Source organism: Scyliorhinus canicula, chromosome 14, assembly GCF_902713615.1.
Source record: "Scyliorhinus canicula chromosome 14, sScyCan1.1, whole genome shotgun sequence".
Taxonomy (NCBI): domain Eukaryota; kingdom Metazoa; phylum Chordata; class Chondrichthyes; order Carcharhiniformes; family Scyliorhinidae; genus Scyliorhinus; species Scyliorhinus canicula.
In genome coordinates this window covers 153,233,942-153,255,017 of record NC_052159.1, presented here as the reverse complement: position 1 = coordinate 153,255,017, position 21,076 = coordinate 153,233,942, and positions in this window count along the sequence as shown.

Sequence of the window (21,076 nt, the reverse complement as noted above, 5' to 3'; positions counted from 1 at the left end):
AGGTGACGGCTGTGGGCGACATCGCGGCGCAGCGGTTAGCACTGCTGCCTCACGGCGCCGAGGACCCGGGGTCGATCCCGGCCCCGGGTCACGGTCCGTGTGAAGTTTGCACATTCTCCCCCTGTTTGCGTGGGTGCTGGGTAGGTGGATTGGCCAGGCTAAATTACCCCTTAATAAAACAACGAAAAGGTGATAGCTCACGCTGATGATGGTACAGTCTGCACTCACGCCATTACCAATTCGAAAAGGATTCTTTCAACATTGCTCAATGCATCATGAAAGGCTATTCAGCTTCTGCATGGGTAAATTGTACATTATCAGACACCTGAAACACAAAAATGATGTTGTGGGAATACAGCCTTTTGTGAGCTGGAGATAGCGGCACTTGAAAACCACTAGTTAGCTATTGAAATCTTTAAAACAACTTTGATAACAGATAGGAGTAAGTGAAATTAATTAGGAATGATAGTATAAGACTGGACACCTTATCACAGATAGTAAGATCGTACTAATCATTAAATAGTAAGTAAACTTTAAGGGCTAATTGAAAAGGAGGCATTTAATCAAGGAGACAGCACCCACAGTTGCCAAAGAAGATGTAACCTGGTTCAGAGGGATATAAAATACAGATTTCTCTCAAAGAAATCAGAGGTATTGTCGAAACGTTTCAAGGTATTTTGAACCCTCCAATATTTCTCTGCTTGGCAGGGACTGGATTGCTTAAAGCAGAAAGCTTCTTATGTCCCGATTTTTGGAGAAAATAAATGCTCAGGGCTTTAAGGTTTGAATATTTGATGGATATTCATAAATGATTTTAGCTGTGACGTTGTGCTGGATTCTCCCAGAATGGGACTATCCACACACCAGGGTAAAAACGCTGGAGTTTTACTCCAGAGATTCCTGTAAAAAAGTTGAACTAATTCAATGCCCTGCAGGGGGTGAGCAGGGACCCGGAGTGATTCTCGCAGCTGTAGCTGCGGATATGGGCCCCCGCCCGTCCGGTTTGGAGTCCGCGCATGCGCATGGCGGTAGCCTCCAGCGGCCGTGCCGAGCTCCATGGCGGACTTGGACCGCGGAGGCAGATGCAAAAATTAGACCCCCCCCCACCCCAATCAGCTGCGCGACTGATCATCTAACCGCGCGGATCTAAACTCCAGCCCCCCCCCCCCCCCCACCGGTGTCCGATTCCCCCACCCTCCACCCGGGCAGCCACGGACTGAGTCTGCAGCCACCATGCTAGCATCCCGACCGGCAATAGGTGGTTAGTTCCACGCCATCAGGAACCCGGCCAGTCGGGAGCGGAGGATCGCAGGGCGGGCCTCTGTCAATGGGGGCCCAGCAGCGCGACATACTCCACGATCACGGCGATTCCCGGGTCCTGGAGAATCACCGGACCGACGCAGGCCCGATATCCACGTGAAAGTGGATTCTCCGTCACCGCGCCGAACGGGATTTCTGTCATGATATTCACTCATGTAGATAGTGAGCTGCAGACAGGCAGTGATTGACACATAGGATGACCAGTAAGCACACAGCACAGTGCAGCCAATCACCAGACAGGACACTACCACTATAAAGCCAGAGGGCACTAGGTTTCCCGCTCTCTCGGGACCCAGCCACTGAGACAGTCAGAGTCCACAAGCTAGCCAGTGCAAATACCATGCGGTGGCTAGTAAGTCTGGTCGGGCTTCTACTAGGTCTCCAGTGAGTTCAGTACAGTGTCGACCCACAGCTGAATAGGTTTGTTAGTTCTATCGTTGAATAAAACAGTGTTGGATCTTCTCCAGTGTTAGACGTCTGTATCTGGCTTCCTTGCATCGAGTGCAGTCCACATCGAACCAACCTGCCTAACACATCAATTTCGGCACAAGACAGCGGAGAATCTGGCCCGTTGTCTTTTTACTGGATCCTATCTTAGAATTCAGACGATGGGTGAGATTTCCCGACCTTTCCCACCAGTGGGATCTTCCGATCCTGTCAAAGTCGACCCCCCCCCCCCCCCCCCCCCCCCCCAAAAGGGTGGGGTAGGTGAGCCATGAAAAATGCCCCGACTATGGTGAGACCGGAAAGTTCTGCCAGTGGCCAATGTTAATCCATCTCCGCCGTGGGAAAACCCAGCAAGGGGGGCCAGAAAACACCTGGTCCATGAAGGCAGCATGGTAGCACAGTGGTTAGCACTGTTGCTTCACAGCACCAGGGTCCCGGGTTCGATTCCTGGCTTGGGTGACTGTCTGTGCAGAGTCTGCACATTCTCCCCGTGTCTGCGTGGGTTTCCTCCAGGTGCTCCGGTTTCCTCCCACAGTCCAAAGATGTGCAGGTTAGGTGGATTGGCCATGATAAATTGCCCTTAGTGTCCCACAAAGGATAGGTGGGGTTACAGAGATAGCGTGGAGGTGTGGGGTTAAGTAGGTGCTCTTTCTAAGGCCCGGTGCAGACTTGATGGGCCGAATGGCCTCCTTCTGCACTGTAAATTCTAAATTGTATCATGTTTTCCATCTTTGTATAGTCATTAATGTTGCGAGGTACATATCCAGTTTCAACTGTATTGAATGTTAAACATTCCTTTAATAAGCTTTTAAATAAGTTAGCAAAGTACAAAGCCATTTAGGATTCTCAGGGAGATTGACAGTGTGGATGCTGAGAGGATGTTTCCTCTTGTGGCAGAGTCTGAGACCAGAGGCCATAATCTCAGAGTAAGGGGTCGTCCATTTAAGACAGAGATGAGGAGGAATTTCTTCTCTCGGAGGGGAGTGAATCTGTGGAATTATTTACCACAGAGAGCTATAGAGGCTGGGTCGTTCAGTAACTTCAAGGCTGAGAGAGACAGATTGTTAATCAGTGAGGGAATCGAGGGTTATGGGAATAAGCTGGGAAAGTGGAGTTGAGGATTATCACATCAGATCAGTCACGATATCATTGATTGGCGGAGCAGACTCAATGGGCTGAATGGCCTATTTCTTCTACATTTTTGGGTCTGATGGTCTATGGTCTTATTGCCAATGGTTAATGGGATCTTCACAATTTATCAAAGCAATTTCAGCATCAACTTCACAAATCTTCTTTTTGGATGAATGACAGGGAGTGACACTAAATTAAGAAGGAACAACATTGGCTCATTAAGTTTATCACTCAAGCACGCCACCAGTTTTAATGCCAATATTTCCCATCACTCTGTCAAACAGCAGAGAAATCCTTCATAACTTTTGAATTGAGATTTGCTCCAATCCCTAGTAACTCAGCACATATTGCCTATAACATTGGGACCAGAACTTGGTCAGATGAAATTCAAATTAGATTGGGACTGTCAAGTGATTAGAGAAAAACTGTGATTGCTCCTGAGATTAAAAGTTCCTTCTCAGTTAATCGTGGTTTCGATTGCATCTTTAATTGATACAATAGCTTAATGCTCAGGTCCACATGATGTCACGTACCAATCAAATTGCTTAAGCATTTATTTTCATTTTCTACATTTGTTTTGAACTCGTTCCCTTTATTTTATGGTGGGGCATTTGTGCCGTTTGATCACAAGCTATCTCTTCTTGCCAGCCCACCGTAGTGGACAGCACGGTAGCACTGTGGTTAGCATTGTTGCTTCACAGCACCAGGGTTCCGGGTTCGATTCCCGGCTTGGGTCACTGTCTGTGCAGAGTCTGCACGTTCTCCCCGTGTCTGCGTGGGTTTCCTCCGGTTTCCTCCCACGAGTCACGAAAGTTAGGTGAATTGGACATTCTGAATTCTCCCTCTGTGTACCCGGACAGCCGCCAGTGTGTGGTGACTAAGGGATTTTCACAGTAACTGACCACCAGCCGCAGAATGATGCCTCCTCAAGCCATCCGCCACCCAGCGGCCGGTGACATTGGTTCTTGTCTGACACCCTTCAAGTCCACTTTATTCTTTCCCTTGTCAACCTGTTCATGCATATCCCTCAATTGGTGGTCGGCTAGCTGGGAAACAGTCGCGGTGGGAACAGGGAAGTGAGCCCACTCCATGTCAGGATAATAAACTAAAAACATTTCCTTATACCTGGAAAAAAACAAAGCAAAAAGCGGTTATAGATCATTGCCAATACTGACCCAAAGGAGCAACAGGATTGTCAGCTGATGTATCTGAGTTCCTTGACGTAATTTTTGAATCTGGTATTATTTCCAGCTGATCTCCGTGTAACCTTTGAGATTAACGCTCTGGAAATATTGGTCGCCGCAGAAGACTGGCTCACTGATCAGAGAAATTAACTGACAGGCCGAATTCAAAGAACTATTTTATTAAATGTTTATTTTTTAAAACTTGAGCACTATCAGTGTATGTCCTTACCGGGCAGGCGAGACATTGAAAAATGTAATGCCAGGAGAAGTATGCAGTGGAAGGAAATGACGAGACCCAGTAGCTGCAGCTCAGTAAAATATTGATACAGGCAATCCCTTATGTAATGAATTCAGTTATCAAAATGTGTGATCTATGGCAGCTTTGCGGGTTCACTCAGAGTATTTGATAACACATGGCTCCATCTATAGATGACAGATTTTAAGAGGCATTGGGGGATAAGGTGCAGAGGTAAAGTGGAAGCCAACACTTTGCTTCCTTCAATTCACAGGCGCTTTGCTAATCGTATCAAATTCTAATGAGAAGCAACTTGTTCCATTACTGCAACGTAAATAATTGAAGATATAAAATATCATAAATGCTGTTTATCATGAAATCTCACTGGCACTTTGATGCCCAGCCAATTTGAAGCCAATGTTCTCCATTTCCCCTTGCCTAAATCTCTTATGTCTCAAGACAGGAACAAAGGTACACGGTTGTGTTCGTCTGGCTGAATCCATTAACAGTGTGAGTGTGAGATGCATTATTTACCTAGACAAATAACCGCCTGGTGTCTCATAATATGGTCGACCAAATCATCAATGGATTAACCAGATATCCTCCCCTTGTCTTCCCTTCTCCGAAAACATTGGAACTTCATAGCCAGTGCAGCCTTCTAATACTTGTCTGGCTCCCCTGAGTTCTTGCAGCATTCATAACATGAATATTACCTGGCACTGTGTTATCCAGCAGTATTATATGGCAACTGCTCGGCCCATGATCGCAAGAAACTGCAGAGTGTGGTGAACTCAGCCCAACAAGCCTGCCACCCTCCCATTGATTCTGTCTGCACCTCCCGCTGCCTCAGGAAGGCAGACAGCATTATCAGAGACCCCGCCCACCTAGGCTTTGCCTTCTTCCAGACCCTTCCATCAGGCAGAAGGTACAGAAGTCTGAAGACCCGCACATCCAGACTTAGGAACAGCTTCTTCCCCACAGCTACCAGACTCCTCAACGACTCTCCCTCGGACTGATCTGTTCCCTATAAGACACTATTCATGAAGCTTTATGCTGCTCTTGCTTATGTCATTTTTGTTTTGTTATTTTACCCTTGTTCCACACTAATTAATTACTTATTTGTCAATGTAATATGTACTTTTTCGCATTCAGTGTAACTGTCAACTATTTTTTTAATCAATGCTTTTTATTGGGTTTTGAACAAAGTATATTTACCATTACGTACACAGAATAGAATATATATATATAGAAGAGAAGAGCACACACAAAACAAACCCCAAAAAACAAAAAAAAATATATATATCTGGTAAGGTATTATGCACCAGCTCAACAGCAGCAACTCTGTACAATTGGTAACATTATTTTTAACACATAAGTAGGCATCTGTTTGTGTGGGGGGCGGAGGGACTGGGGAGGTAGATATACATTTGGGTGCTAGAGAAACAATTACAGGGGGCAATACGCGAATGAATCTGGTGTTGGTGTTGTCACTTGCGTCTCCCGGACGGATTTCGCTGCCGTTGTCGTTTCGCGGTCAACTATTTTTTGTTTGTCTACTGTGTTCGTACTGTGTACGTTTCCTTGGCCGCAGAAAAATACTTTTCACTGTACTTCGGTACATTTGACAATAAATTAGTCAAATCAAAATCAAATCACTGTCTATCTCACAGTGATGCAAGGGAGTGATTCCATTCGTAACCCTGAAATAAACCACTAAATATTTTTTTAAGAACATGCTACCTTCTGAATTTTCCAAATTCAGTGAATCTCCTCTCTGATGCAAAGTCAGTCTGACAGAGTGAGCATGTCGGACAAATGTTCATTCTATCTTATTACACAGTTGTTCTTTAATAATCACAATCAGTTATCTGTGGATATTAAACAAATTCATCTATAATCGTTTAATTAAGCTCGAACAGTGTAAATTACTCACTGACATCCAAAGACGATTCTAACTTGTTGAAGTTCTTATATCTTTATTCATAAATCTCAAAAATAATTTTTTGCCCTGAAAATCCAAAGCATCTCAAGAATCCTTTGTTCCTTCCCTGTTTTCCGTTCAGCTAAACCAATTTTATATTTCGCTGACATGAGGTAAAACTGGCAGTGAGAGATGTGCTTTGTTTATTTGTTTTAAAATAATTTATGGGATGTGGACTTCACTGGCTAAGCAAACATTTATTGCCCATCCCTAATTTCCCTTGAGAATGTGGTGGTGAGTTGCCTTCTTGAACTGCAAAAGTCCCTATGGTGCAGGTACACCCACAGTGCTGTTAGGGCGGGAGTTTGTCACAGCAACAGTGAAGGAACGGTGATATATTTTCAAGTCAGGGTGGTGAGTGACTTGGAGGGGAACCTCCAGGTGGGGAGAAACCTCCATGCGTCTGCTGCCCTGGTCCTTCTAGATGGTAGTGGTTGTGGGTTTGAAAGGTGCAGCCAAAGGAACTTTGGTCAGTCTCTGCAGTGCATCGTGTAGATGGTATAGACGGCTGCTGCTGTGCATCAGCGGTAATAGGAGTGAATGTTTGTGGAAGGGGTAGCAAACAAGCGGGCTGCTTTGCCCTGGGTGGTGTTGAGATTCTTGAGAGTTGTTGGAGCTGCACTCATCCAGGCAAGTGGCGAGTATTCCATCACACTCCTGACTTGTGCTTGTAGATTGTGGACAGGCTTTTGGGAGTCAGAAGGTGATTTACTCTCTGCAGGATTCCTAGCCTTTGACCTGCTCTTGTAGCCACAGAATCATTTGGCTAGTGCAGTTCAGTTTCTGGTCAATGGTAACTCTCTGGATGTTGGTAGTGGGGGATTCTGCGAAGATAGCGGCATGGTAGCGCAGTGGTTAGCACATTTGCTTCACAGCTCCAGGGTCCCAGATTCGATTCCTGGCTTGGGCAGAGTTTGCACGTTCTCCCCGTGTTTCGTGGGTTTCCTCCGGTGCTCCGGTTTCCTCCCACAGTCCAAAGATGGCCAGGTTAGGTGGATTGTCTGTGCTAAATTGCCCCTTAATGTCCAAAAAGGCTGGGTGGGTTTACTGGGTTATGGGGATAGGGTGGGGTTGTGGGCTTGGGTAGAGTCCTCTTTCCAAGGGCCAGTGCAGACTCGATGGGCCAAATGGCCTGCTTCTGCACTGTAAATTCTATGTAAATGCTATGTAAATTATATGACCATGGCCTGACTTTTGTGTGGAATGAATGTTATTGCCACTTACCAGCCCAAGCCAGAATATTGTCCAGATCTTGTTGCATTTGGACATGGACTTTAACATGCTACTTGCCAATATGTGCTACAAGCTCTGCCCAAAGCTCTGTGCCAAGTTGGCAGCAAATTCCCCCAAGCTGTTTCATATTAGTCACAGGGCTTCACTTATTTGTGTTCCATCTATTTCAATGTTTTCAACTTGAACCACTGTGTACAGTTTTAAGTAAGGATATCACTGCAATATCAGCATTTCAGAGAAGATTCACTCGACTAATTGATGGGATAATGGGGTTGGTTTATGAGGAAAGATTGATCAGGCTGGATCTATTTTCATCGGCGTTTTGAAGAATGAGAGGTGGTTTTATTGAAACATATAAGAGGATGTCTCGTTTCGGGGTCGAGAATGGAGCAGAGCCTGTGGTGAGCTGAAGCTGAGCTACCCTGGTCTTAGACTTTACATACCTGGGGCGGGAATCTCCGACCCCCCGTGAATCACACCCCACCGCTCCGGCTGCCGAATTCTCCAGCGCCGGTTTTCGGGCGGGGGCAGGGATCGCGCCGCTTCGGTCAGGGGCCGTTGGCAGTGGCCCCCCCGGCAATTCTCCGGGCCCCGATGGGTCGAGCGGCCACCCGTTTTCGGCCAGTCCCACCGGCGTCAAATAGACATGGTTCCCCCCCAGCGGGACCTGTCTTGAACAGTGGCTTGCGGAGTCCTCCGGGGGGGGGGCTGGGGGATCCGGGCCTTTGCTGTGGGGGCACTCGGGGCCCACCGATCTGCGGGCGGGCCTGTGCCGTGGGGGCACTCTTTCCCTCCCCGCCGGCCTCTGTAAGGCTCCGCCATGGCCGGCGGGGAGAGGAAACCCCCCTGGGCAAGCGCAGGGATCACGCCGGCGATTCTGCGCATGCGCCAACTCGCGCCGGCCCGAGGCGGCCCTTCAGCGCCGGTTGGTGCAGCACCAACCCCGTTGGCACCGGTCTAGTCCCGGGAACTGCGGAGGATTCCGCAAATTCCGGGCGGCCCAACGCCGGAGTGGTTCGCGCCGCCGGTACGAGCCGCCCCGCCAATTGCGGGAGAATCCCGTCCCTGGTGTCTCTTTTCATGAAGATCCGGCCTCCACGCTTGCCGTTGAAGTAAAGTGTCAGAATCTCAGCTAGTGGGCTGTCGGTGTGAGAGGACTGACCATGTCTTACCTTCATTTTGATTTGATTTGATTTGATTTATTATTGTCACATGTATTAGTATACGCTGAAAAGTATTGTTTCTTTTAGAGAAGGAAGGAGAGATTGCAGAATATAATGTTACAGTCATGGCTAGGGTGTACAGAAAAGATCAACTTAATACGATAGGTCCATTCAAAAGTCTGTTGGCTGTAGGGAAGAAGCTGTTCTTGAGTCGGTTGGTAGCTGACCTCAAACGTTTGTATCTTTCTCCTGACGGAAGAAGGTGGAAGAGAGTACGTTCGGGGTGCGTGGGGTCCTTAATTACGCTGGCTGCCTTTCCGAGGCAGCGGGAATTATAGACAGAGTCAGTGGATGGGAAGCTGGTTTACGTGATGGACTGGGCTACATTCACGACCTTTTGTAGTTTCTTGCAGTCTTGGGCAGAGTAGGCTCCATACCAAGCTGTGATACAACCAGAAAGAATGCTCTCTATGGTGCATCTGTAAAAGTTGGTGAGAGTCAAAGCTGACATGCCAAATTTTCTCGGGTTGCAGGGAGGAGAGTAGCCAAGATGCGTTCACATCACCTGCAGCTTGCATATCAGGAGAGTGTGTGGGATGAAGGAGATATGAGGGGGATATGGTATAAGCATGTCGTCAACTTCAATGCTTGAAACCTCAGTGCTGGCTAATGACCCTATCTTATCTACAATTGCCAGTTTGTCTTATCTGGGATCCCAACATCTATAAGCTTGATTGATTCGCCCACGAATAATGAAAGGGAACAGCCACTTCATCCCGTCTGTGTGCTGCTTTACCTCAGATGAAAATGTAATTTTAACCGACCTTCTTCAAAGTGGCATTTAGTATTTACAAGTCTGTATCTCCTCCTCCATCCAGCTGCCTTGTCCACACTCCATTTCAGTCAATATGACATCCCGGTCCATTAATATGCAGTCGGAGGCTTTTATTTCGAATTTCTTCAAGGCGATTCGATGCCAAGGCCGACAGCACAGGGTTAAACCGCAGGACGATTGGGCTGGATTGTGCTTCCAGCAGCAAAACAACAGCGCTCGCTGCTGACGTCGAAGAAAGCCGCCCACTTTCCTTTCTCGATATCAGTTTGAATGTGGTGCCAAGTGAAGGGAACCGGGCGTGCACCAGCAGTGATGTCCTCAAGCAGGGAAAACAGCCAACCCCATTGAAGTATTCTCACGGGCAACAAGCCAGGAAGTAAAAGCCCCTTTAAATTTTTACGGAAAAGCAAAATTAATTATTGAGAAATGCACATGGGATTTAGGCAGAAGCTAAAATATCATCAACAAACTTCATACTATTTAAAATATATCATTTTTGAATCAGAATGCAGAAATTTCACGAATAAAAAATGTTGCCCTCTGGCCTGGGCCTCTGTTAAGAAGTAATTGTGAACTTAACGTACCATTAAAAGCCCAGTTATATCTCATTCAACAAGATGTAACATTTTGAAGGGTGTTTGCAGCAACTGCATAGAAAGGCAGATTCACATCAGTTCAGAGAGATTTAAATGGTTACAGGCAGGGAAGATCTTCTCATCGGACCCTATGTGGGGGGCGGTAGAATAAATGAAATAAACTATTGCATTTCTTCATTTAGCTGCACGTTGTCTTGACTGCAAGAGTTCTGTCAGTTTCAGAGGGATAATGACGGTGAACATTGACAATAATGTCATGTACAACCTGACTTGAGAAAGAGAGGTAAGCTAAAAGAAATCTCTGATGAAGAGTCACGTGGAGTCAGAACTTTAACTTTCTTTATCTCTCCACAGTTGCTGCCAGATCTTCTGAGGTTTTCCAACATTTTCTGTTTTTATTTCAAACTTCCAGCATTTTCAGTGTTTTGCTTTCACATAGGAGACGAGGTTGGTTGATCACAGTTATTTGCATTTGAATGGAGCAAAGCAGCTGGATCGATTGGCACTCTCTCCGCCATCGGGGATAACATCCTGCTCATCTTTGAAACAGCGCCATGGGGCCTTGTACGTACCTCTGAGAGATGTGGCCTCAGCTTAATGTCTCGCCTCAAAGATAGCACCTTCAACAATAGCACTCCACTGGATCACAGGAGTGGGAGTTGAATCCATAGCCCAGAGGTAAGAGCATTATCCATCCAGCCACAGCAGGGATTTGTTGGTTCAGTAGGGACATGGGAAGATGCCAGGGACCTGGAATTAAATCTACACCATGCATGTTTCAACGACCTTTAGTGTGAATTTTGCTATTTCTTTCAATGGAGCAAGGAGTAGCAAAAATGTCATCTTTACTTAAATATCCAGCATTTTAAAATATTCTTTAATGGGATGTGTGCATCTTGGCAAGGTCAACATTTATTCCTTGTCCCTAATTGCTCTTGGATGAGTGGCTCGCAGGCATCGCTGTGGGTCTGGAGTCACATGGAGGCCAGACCAGGTCAAGAAGGCAGATTTCCTTCCCCCAAGCGAACCGGATGATAGTGGTTCAGGTCACCATTTCTGAGACTACTCGAATTCAGTATCGATCAATTGAATTTAAAAGCCGTGGTGGGATGCGTACCCTTGTCCTTGGGCCCTCGGGATGACCAGCCCCGTGATATTGCCACAATGCCACCATCTGCTCACAATCTGATATTCTATTTCCAATTTAATTTCCATTTGTTCCACTGCCTGGTTTCCGGTTCACACTCAAGGCAAAGGGAAAAGGGACACCCGTTTTCAGTTCCATTCGATCTGATTGTGTTTTTTTCTTGCATATTTGTTTACAATAGATCATAACTCTCACCGTTGATGAGCAGACAAGATTTCATGCTGAAATGAAACACTGCAAACACCGCAAACCAGTATAAGTGTCAAGGGCTTCTTATTATGGGTTATCAAAGCAGAATGAAGGTCACCTGTGCCGTAAATACCTAGACTGGTCAATACTGTATCTCGAATTCTCCTCGTGTTTGCAGAGGTTATTTTTCAATATCATTCTGGATCGTAGAATCTGTGAGCAGGACAAGGTACGTAGTCAACAGCTTTACTTTTTAATTTTAAACTTTGTGGCAAAATGTGTTTTGGGTTTTTTTTGCCAGAGAATCGGAAATTTTATGCAAGGTTCAGAAGGCTCAGCAACGTAGGGGCAATCGGAGATAGACTCACAGTCGCAAGAAGTTTCTTCACTGAGCAAATGCAAGCTGAGAAATAAAGTTTCAGGCTTTGGTACCAGGGAATGATGAGCAAAGAAGAATCTTTGTCGTTGCTCTCCCTGGAGGATGGATCAGAGAAGAAGCCAGAGCAAATAAATGTAGGCCGGGATTCTCCGAAATCCTGGCCAAGTGTTGACGCCGGCGTCAAAACTGGTGCGAGCGACGACGGTGTCAACGGGCCTCCAGGCCCAGGCATTCACCCCTTCCTCGGGGGCTTGCACGGTGCCGGAGTGCTGTGCGCTGCTCCAGTGCCGAAAGCCGGCCCTACATGGCCGGCGCGGGTTCGCACTACGGCCAGCGCGTGCCCGCCATGGCCGTCTCTGCGCTGGCCCCCGGGCAACATAGTGGAGCCCTACAAGGGCCCGGCGTGGAGGAACATAGCATCACCCCCCCGGAATTAGCCCGCCCGCCGATCGGTAGCCCCCGATCGCGGGCTGGCCTGGCCACTGTGGCTAATTCCGGCCCCCCCCCAGAGTCGCTCCCTACCCCCCCCCCCCCCCCCAACCAGGACGGCCCCCGCAGCCAGAACGGTGAGATCCCGCCAGGTAGGGCGTGGAGAATCGCCGCGGTGGCTGCTTTCAATGGCCCCTGACCGGCGCCGCGGCGAATTGCCGGCAATTCTCCGGTCGTCGGAGAATCGGCGGCCTGGCATCGGTGCGGCGTGGCGGGATTTGCAACCCCCCCCGGCGATTCTCCGCCCTGGCGCGGGCTTGGAGAATCCCGCCCGTAATTTCAACAGAAAGGATATGAGTCAGGGTCAGTCATTAGTTGGTGTCGCTGTGACGCTGGCGGTTGACCTCAATACATGGAATGCTTCCCCAACATTGGGGGGAGTCCTGCATCATCCGAGGGTGCCACGATGAAAGTCAGTGGGTGCGATCAACGGCCTCACTGCCCCCCGACTCAGTGAACTGACGAGCGCATTAAATCTCGTGACAGGCCTCATCTGAGATTTGCGATGCTCGGAACAATTCACGTGATTAGCACGATCTCACGAAACATCGCAATCTGGAACTCACTCTCACTGGGCGAGATCCAGATTGAATGATAATAATCTTTATTATTGTCACAAGTAGGCTTACATTAACTCTGCAATGAAGTTACTGTGAAAAGCCCCTAGTCGCCACATTCTGGCACCTGTTCGGGTACACAGAGGGAGAATTCGGAATGTCCAATTCACCTAACAGCATGGGCGGGATTCTGCCGTAATCGGTGGGGCGGGCACTCCGGCGGGACGGAGTGGTGTGAACCACTCTGGCCGCCCCAAGGGTGCCGAATCCTCCGCATCTTCAGGGGCTAGGCCGGCCCCGGAGTGGTTTGCGCCCCGCCGCCCGGCGTGGAAGGGGCTTGGCGCCACGATAACCAGTGCCGAAGGGCCTCCGCCGGCCGGTGCGAGTTGGTGCATGAGCGGGAGCGCCAGCGTGTGCTGGCATCATCCCAGCGCATGCACAGAAGGCATCGTCTCCGCACCGGCCATGGCGGACCGCTACAGCGGCCGACGCGGAGGAATAGAGTACCCTCATGGCACAGGCCCGCCCGCGGATCGGTGGGCCCCGATCACGGGCCAGGCCACCGTGGGGGCAACTCCCGGGGCCAGATCCCCCCGCGCCCCCCCGAGAACCCCGCAGGCCGCCCGCGCCGCCAGGTCCCGCCGGTAAGGACCTACTCTAATTGAAACCGGCAGGTCCGGCCGAAAATGGGCGGCCACTTGGCCCATCGCGGGTCGGAGAATCGGCGGAGGGGCTGCTGCCAGCGGCCACCGACCGGCGTGATTCCCGCCCCCGCCAAATCTCTGGCGCCGGAGAATTCGGCAGCCAGCGGGGGCGGGAATAACGGCGCCCCCCCCCCCCCCGGCCATTCTCCGACCCGGAGGAAACCCACGCAGACATGGGGAGAAAGTGCAGACTCCGCACAGACAGTGAGCTGAGGTCAGAATCGAACTCGGGTCCCTGGCGCTGTGAGAAAGCAGTGTTAACCACTGTGCTATCATGCCACTTTGCTAACACATAATGTGCAATTACAACCCATGAACCTGATACTGTTTTTTCCTTTTTATAACAAGTAGTTTCAGTTGAAAAGCCATAATGATGCAATTTCAGCGCCTTCATTCGTGAAACAGAAGGGATTTATTTACAGTGATCTTCAAGAACAGCAGCAAGCTTGCAGCTAATTCTAAAATACCTCTGCCGAGCAGAACTCTGGGCTGATTCCCTACTTGAATCCCAGTTTCACACACAGGTGAGGTGACCCTGACTCTACTGTATTGCCCTTAAAGCAGTCCTTTTCAAAGTCAGGGTCGAGACCCACGGGCATGTCACGGGCGGGTGGCGGGAGGGTTTTGGGGCGATCTGTTGTGGTCGTCCCGATCGCGTGCTGACCTAGGAGCAGATTCTTGTTATAAATTGATGTAGTCTTTGTGGTGAATCACAGTAGCGTAATTCACACTGTTATTACATATGATGTACTATGTCTGTGTAAGCTTGGCACACAAGCAGTTGCGCGGCTCTGCCCCTAGGGGGAGATGTACTGGGAGTGTACGGGAGTTTGTACTGGGCTCCACCCTTGGCTCCGCCCATGGCTCCTCCCACCAACTGGTTGTATAAAGCTTGGCAGTCTGAGCCTGTCTGCCAGTTCATCTTGTCGCAGGCAGGCTCCGTTGTGAGATTATTAAAACCAATGTTCACTTCCAACTATGTGTCTTGTGAATTGATGGCCACATCAATCTTCTCTCCAGAAGTGGCAGCAGAGAGCAGGTCACGTGCCCCGTACGTTGATGTCATATGCTCTGGGTGGGAGAGAGATTCCTCCATTTTGTAGCTGCTAGCAGTGCTGGTGTGAACTCCAGGGTGTCTGGTGAACAACCCATGAAGAAGAAGCTGAAAACCGGAACAAAGCAGTAAAGATGATTACTTGAGATGTGGGTTTATGAATTGTGCCATTGCAAATCAGGGTGTGTTTCGTGCAGAGAAGTACTGGCAAATGAAAGTTTAAAACCCTCAAAACTTCAAAGGCATTTGAAGACGTGGCGAGTTTGAGGACACGCTTCTTTATTTTTTTCAACGGATGCAGCGAGATCTTAAATCGTCAGCTGAAGTCAGAAGTCATTATCTGAAATGTAACATTGAATAACAAAGCGAGTGCGATCGTGAGGACCTAGCAAGCTCACCCGCCACAGAACGAGAAGTGAAAATGGTGGGTTGTGAAGTTCGGCCAGCGTGGGTCCCGAAGGATGGCCGGATGGCAGCACAGAAGCACAGTGGTTAGCACTATGGCTTCACAGCGCCAGCGTCCCAGGTTCGATTCCCGGCTTGGGTAACAGTCTGTGCGGAGTCTGCATGTTAGACATACATAGAACAGTACAGCACAGAACAGGCCCTTCAGCCCTCGATGTTGTGCCGAGCAATGATCACCCCACTTAAACCCACGTAACCCGTATACCCGTAACCCAACAATCCCCCCATTAACCTTACACTACGGGCAATTTTAGCATGGCCAATCCACCTAACCCGCACATCTTTGGACTGTGGGAGGAAACCGGAGCACCCAGAGGAAACCCACGCACACACGGGGAGGACGTGCAGACTCCACACAGACAGTGACCCAGCCGGGAATGTTCTCCCCGTGTCTGCGTGGGTTTCTTCCGGGTGCTCCGGTTTCCTCCCACAAGTTCCGAAAGACTTGCTGTTTGGTAATTTAGGGGAGGGACGGGGTCACCTTCATCAGAAGCTCCTTCTGACTTGGGGGGGGGGGGGGGGGGTGCCCTCTCCTTCAGGGCCGGTGATCTCCGGACCTTCCTCCAGCCTGGCCTACCACCCAAGGCTCCAATGGAATTCTAACGTTCCTGTTCTGATCATGCATGTTGATTGTTCCTTCATTCACTTGGTGTGAAGCAGTTAACAGTCAAGGACATCGCTGTGAGTCTGGAGTCACAGGTGAGGACAGCAGATTTCCTTTCTCATCCTTCAGACAGGTTGTTATGACAATTGATTATAGTCGCCATGGTCACCATGACTGAGATGAGCTTTATATTCCAGGTTTGTTAACAGCTGCCATGGTGGGATTTGAACCTGCGTCCCCAGAGTTTTAGCCTGGGCCTCCGGATTTCCAGGCCTGTGATATTACCACTACGCCACCATCTCCCCCAAATAAATATGTGGCTTTCTCTTTTGTATCTGAAACCAAGACTGTGATGTTGGAAGGTGACATTTGGGATGGGATATATGTTCACCCAACTCAAAAGGTTAGCTGGTTTCTCATCCCGACTCATGTTTCTGGTACGCGATGATTGCCAGTATTCGGGAAACCTCGTCTCTCAATACCCTGGAATAAACAATCATCTATTCTCAAAAACCATCTCAAAATTTCTATCTGCTGCTCTTAAAGGCCATTGAATCTGTTTGTGATTGGTTCTGTGAATGAAACAGAGGCCACAGTAACATTCCCTCGCAGACACCTAGAGGAAAATTATCAGCGTGCATTAACTATTCTCTGGCCATGCTCATTTTCATCAGTTTGGTATTCTTGGAGTTTCTCACCTCTTTCTTATGCTGTGATAACAACAGCAACATGTCTTGCTGTGTGCTCCTCACCAAAAGCTAATCACACTCTCTGTTTGATCTTCACTCTGCCCATGTACCTGATGCACTGCTTGAAGATGCCAGCAATGTGCTCAGTGTTATGGAAGAGGCGTTTTCAGAAATCCGAAATGTATCATGGAGTTCAACTAACCTCCCCCTTTAATGTATTGTTGCTTTTGAAGCACACGGCTTGTTCTCCAGGTGTGGTATTACAATTATGAACATGTGGGTTTTAAAACACAAAACAATGTTTATTCCATGAACTCAACTTAATCTTTTAAATAAACATTGGATCACTTACCACCCCTTACTTCAAAGATAACCCCAAAAATAGTACAACACTAAATAGTCCCTCAAAATAGACATAGAACAGTACAGCACAGAACAGGCCCTTCGGCCCTCAATGTTGTGCCGAGCAAGATCACCCTACTCAAGCCAACGTATCCACCCTATACCAGTAACCCAACAACACCCCCCCCCCCCCCCCAATTAACCTTATTTTTTAGGACACTAAGGGCAATTTCGCATGGCCAATCCACCTAACCTGCACATCTTTGGACTGTGGGAGGAAACCAGAGCACCCGGAGGAAACCCACGCACACACGGGGAGGACGTGCAGACTCCACACAGACAGTGACCCAGCCGGGATTCGAACCTGGGACCCTGGAGCTGTGAAGCATTTATGCTAACCACCATGCTACCGTGCTGCGCCGGTTCCTTCAAACCTCCAAAAGACTTCACCTTTAACAACAGAAACACATCAGGTTAAAGGCATTACTATTGTGAGTTTAAATCACCCAAATGTTTCAGAGATAGTCTTTCATTAGCAGAGATCACAGCAGGTTCAGTTCACTGCAAACACAGACACACCCAAGCTATTTTCCTCAAAACTGCAACCAAAAGCAGAAGTGAGCTCAGCTCAGCTCCCCCCACCCTCTGACATCACTTCAGCAATATGAGCTGCTCCATTTCTTAAAGGTACATTGCTTAAACATCCATTTCTTAAAGGTACTCTCACATGGCACTCAGTAACGAGCCCTGTGGCTACTGGTGTCTTTGTGCTCTGCCTCTGCCCAAGTAACAGTGACTGGATTGGATTGGATTGAATTTGTTCATTGTCACGTGTGCCGAGGTACAGTGAAAAGTATTTTTCTGCAAGCAGCTCAACAGATCATCATAGTACATGGGAAGAAAAGGGAATAAAAGAAAATACATAATGGGGCAACACAAGGTATACAATGTAACTACATAAGCACCGGCATTGGGTGAAGCATACAGGGTGTAGTGTTAATGAGGTCTGTCCATAAGAGGGTCATTTAGGAGTCTGGTAATAGCGGGGAAGAAGCTGTTTTTGAGTCTGTTAGTGCGTGTTCTCAGCCTTCTGTATCTCCTGCCCGATGGAAGAAGTTGGAAGAGTGAGTAAGCCGGGTAGGAGGGGTCTTTGATTATGCTGTCTGCTTTCCACAGGCTGATTTGTGTCTGATTTGTGTCATTAGTTCAAACTGTGGGGGATAGCCTTGATATCCCAGGGGCCATCTATGTCTTTGGGCGGTGTTCTCCTCCCCCCCACGCCGGGTGGGAGAATCGCCGGGGCACCGTGCGAGTCACGCAACGCCGCCCCTACACGCGCATGCGATTCTCCCATCCACCCCAAAACCTGCGCCATGAGAATCGCGCCGGGCCGCTCGGAGAATCGCCTCAAACCGGCGATTCTCCAGCCTGGATGGGCCGAGTGGCCGGCGAAAAAAATGACAGTCCCGCCTGTGCCGTTCACCCCTGGCCGCTGCCGGCAGGAACTGTGCGGGAATGCTGGGGGGGGGGGTGGTGGCCTGTGGGGGGTAGGGGGTAGCGGGAGGGGGGCTCCTTCACCAGAAGGGGGGCGTCCGATGGGGTCTGGCTCACGATCGGGGCCCTGCTATCGACGGGCCGGCTTCTCCCCCCCCCCCCCCCCCGGGCCTACCTCCTTCCGCGGCCGGCCCCAGAACCCCAGCGCCATGTTGGTGAGGGGCCGGCACGTGTAAGAAGTTCCCCGCGCATGCGCAGGATGGCGCGTCCCAACTGCGCATGCGCAGGAATGAGCTGCCCCAACCGTCCATGCGCGGGTTGGCACGGCGCCCATTTGGCGCTGCGTAAGGAGGCTGGAGCAGCGTGAACCGCTCCAGCGCCATACTGGCCCCCCCGTGGAGGGCAGAATAGGTCGTGCCCGGGCCCTGTTCGCACCGTCATTAAACGCGACGGCATTCACGACGGCGCGGGCACTTTGTCCCGGGAGCGGAGAATCCCGCCCTTTGTTTTCTTCAAGTCTTGTCTGGTGCAAAATGAAAACATCCTAATTTCTGCCCAGAAAGTGGACATTAACCTGCAAGGAAGACATTTGACAGCTGCCCACTAATGAGCTTGCATCCTTTCCATTTGTGTTGGTCACTGCATTGTGCTCAGGGGCCTCTCATGGCTTCTTGATGTCATCAGTCACTTTGTCTGCATCTGCCTCACCAACAGTCCATCAACATTGGGCAACTCTGCCAAGATGCACTTTCTGGCCAATGGGAACGTGGCCGTTGGGGCTATTGGGGCAGCATGGTAGCACAGTTGCTTCACAGCTCCAGGGTCCCGGGTTCGATTCCCCACTGGGTCACTGTCTGTGCGGAGTCAGCATGTTCTCCCTGTGTCTGCGTGGGTTTCCTCCGGGTGCTCCGGTTTCCTCCCACAGTCCAAAGATGTGCGGGTTAGGTGGGATTGGCCGTGCTAAATCGCCCTTAGTGTCAAAAAAGGTTAAGTGGGGGTTACTGGGTTACGGGGATAGGGTGGAAGTGTCGGCGTGGGTAGGGTGCTCTTTCCAAGGGGCGGTGCAGACCCGATGGGCCGAATGGCCTCCTTCTGCACTTTAAATTCTATGATTCTCCAATTCTATAAGAAGATGAGGAACAGGAGGAAGAGTAGGCCAAATTACCCATTTAACTGGCTCGTCCACCCAATATGGTCAGAGCTGAATGGCTGAATTACTTTCCTATCCTATTCCTGTCACCCAGAAATCTAACGATCTCAGTCTTGAACTTCAGTCGCCATAGTTCCCAGATGACCATAGGCTGCTTTCCCCTTTGAGGGGGAGAGCTGACTGGTGGTAGATTTAACCACCTCAGGTGAGGGGCAAGGAGGGCAGCACGGTGGCACAGTGGGTTAGCACTGCTGCCTCACGGCGCCGAGTTCCCAGGTTCGATCCCGGTCCTTTATATTCCAGATCCCGGTGACTTTCTGCCACCAACATCATCCCAACTGATGCAAATCCTATGACAGACACTTGGGGCAGGATTCACCGACCCCCCGCTGGGTGGGAGAATCGTCGGGGGTCGGCGTGAATCCCGCCCCCGCTGTCCTCCCAATTCCCCCGCCCCCCCAAAAACCGGCCCGGCGTGAGTCGCGCGGCCCGCCTCGGAGAATGGCGGGGTCCGGCGCAACTCAATGGGCACCAGGGCCGCCCGAATTCACCGGCCCGCGATGGGCTGAAGTCCCGCCCGCCTGTAGCCGGTCCCGCCGGCGTAAATTAGAGTCGGTCCCTTACTGGCGGGACCTGGTGGTGCGGGCGGGCTCCAGGGTTCCCTGGGGGGTCGCGGGGGGATCTGTCCCCGGGAGGTGCCCCCACGGTAGCCTGGCCCGCGGTGGGGGCCCACCGATCCGTGGGCCGGCCTGTGCCGTGGGGGCACTCTATTGTTCAGCACCGGAGGCCGTGGTCCTACGACATTCCCGGTGTGGCAGCGATTCCCTCTGCGCATGCACGGGGATGACGCCAGCACGCGCTGGCCCTCCCGCGCATGCGCCGACTCGTGCCGTCCGGCGGAGGCCCTTCGGCGCCGGTTGGTGTGGCGCCAAGCCCCTATCCCGCTGACTGGCGGGGCGGCAACCACTCCGGGGCGGGCCTAGCCCCTGATGGTGCAGAGGATTCCGCTCCTTTGGGGCGGCCCGACGTTGGAGTGGTTCACGCCACTCCGTCCCGCCGAAACCCACCACCCCGCCGGCTACGGGAGAATCCCGCCCTTGAGCACACAAGGCGGACTGAAACGCCAGTGTTGTGCTGAGGGAGTGCTGCTCGGTTGGAGGTGCCATCTTTCGGACGAGAAGGTTAAGCTGACCTCCCATCTGCCCCCTCCAGTGGACACAAACAAACTCGTGGTACTGTTGCAATGTGGAGAACACGAGTTCTCCTGCCCAACACTTTGGCCCTCAACTCCCAGCACTCAGACACATTATTTAACCATTATCGCCGTCTCTGGGAGCTTGCTGTGCACAAACTGTCTGGTGTTTTTCCTTGAATTGTAACAGTGATTACAAACTGGTTGAAGAGCCACGAGTTTGAAAGGCTTGCCTTTTATCCTCCCCTCGCTGAAGGAAGGACTCGGATTTGTGCAACTTGTTGCAAACTTAATGTGCATCCATTTTTTGGCTTTGTTTAGTTTCGCGAAAAGCATAAAGCGTGTTACTTTTGTTCTTGCTTTCGCTGCGCACCTTTTATGAGTTTGCCTTTTGAGAGTAGCCTTTCCTTCACGGTGAAGCGAATCGTTGTTTGCCTCGACATTGTGAGGTGGAGTCACAAACTAAAAAGTAGTCACTTCTGCCGGGAGCCTGCAA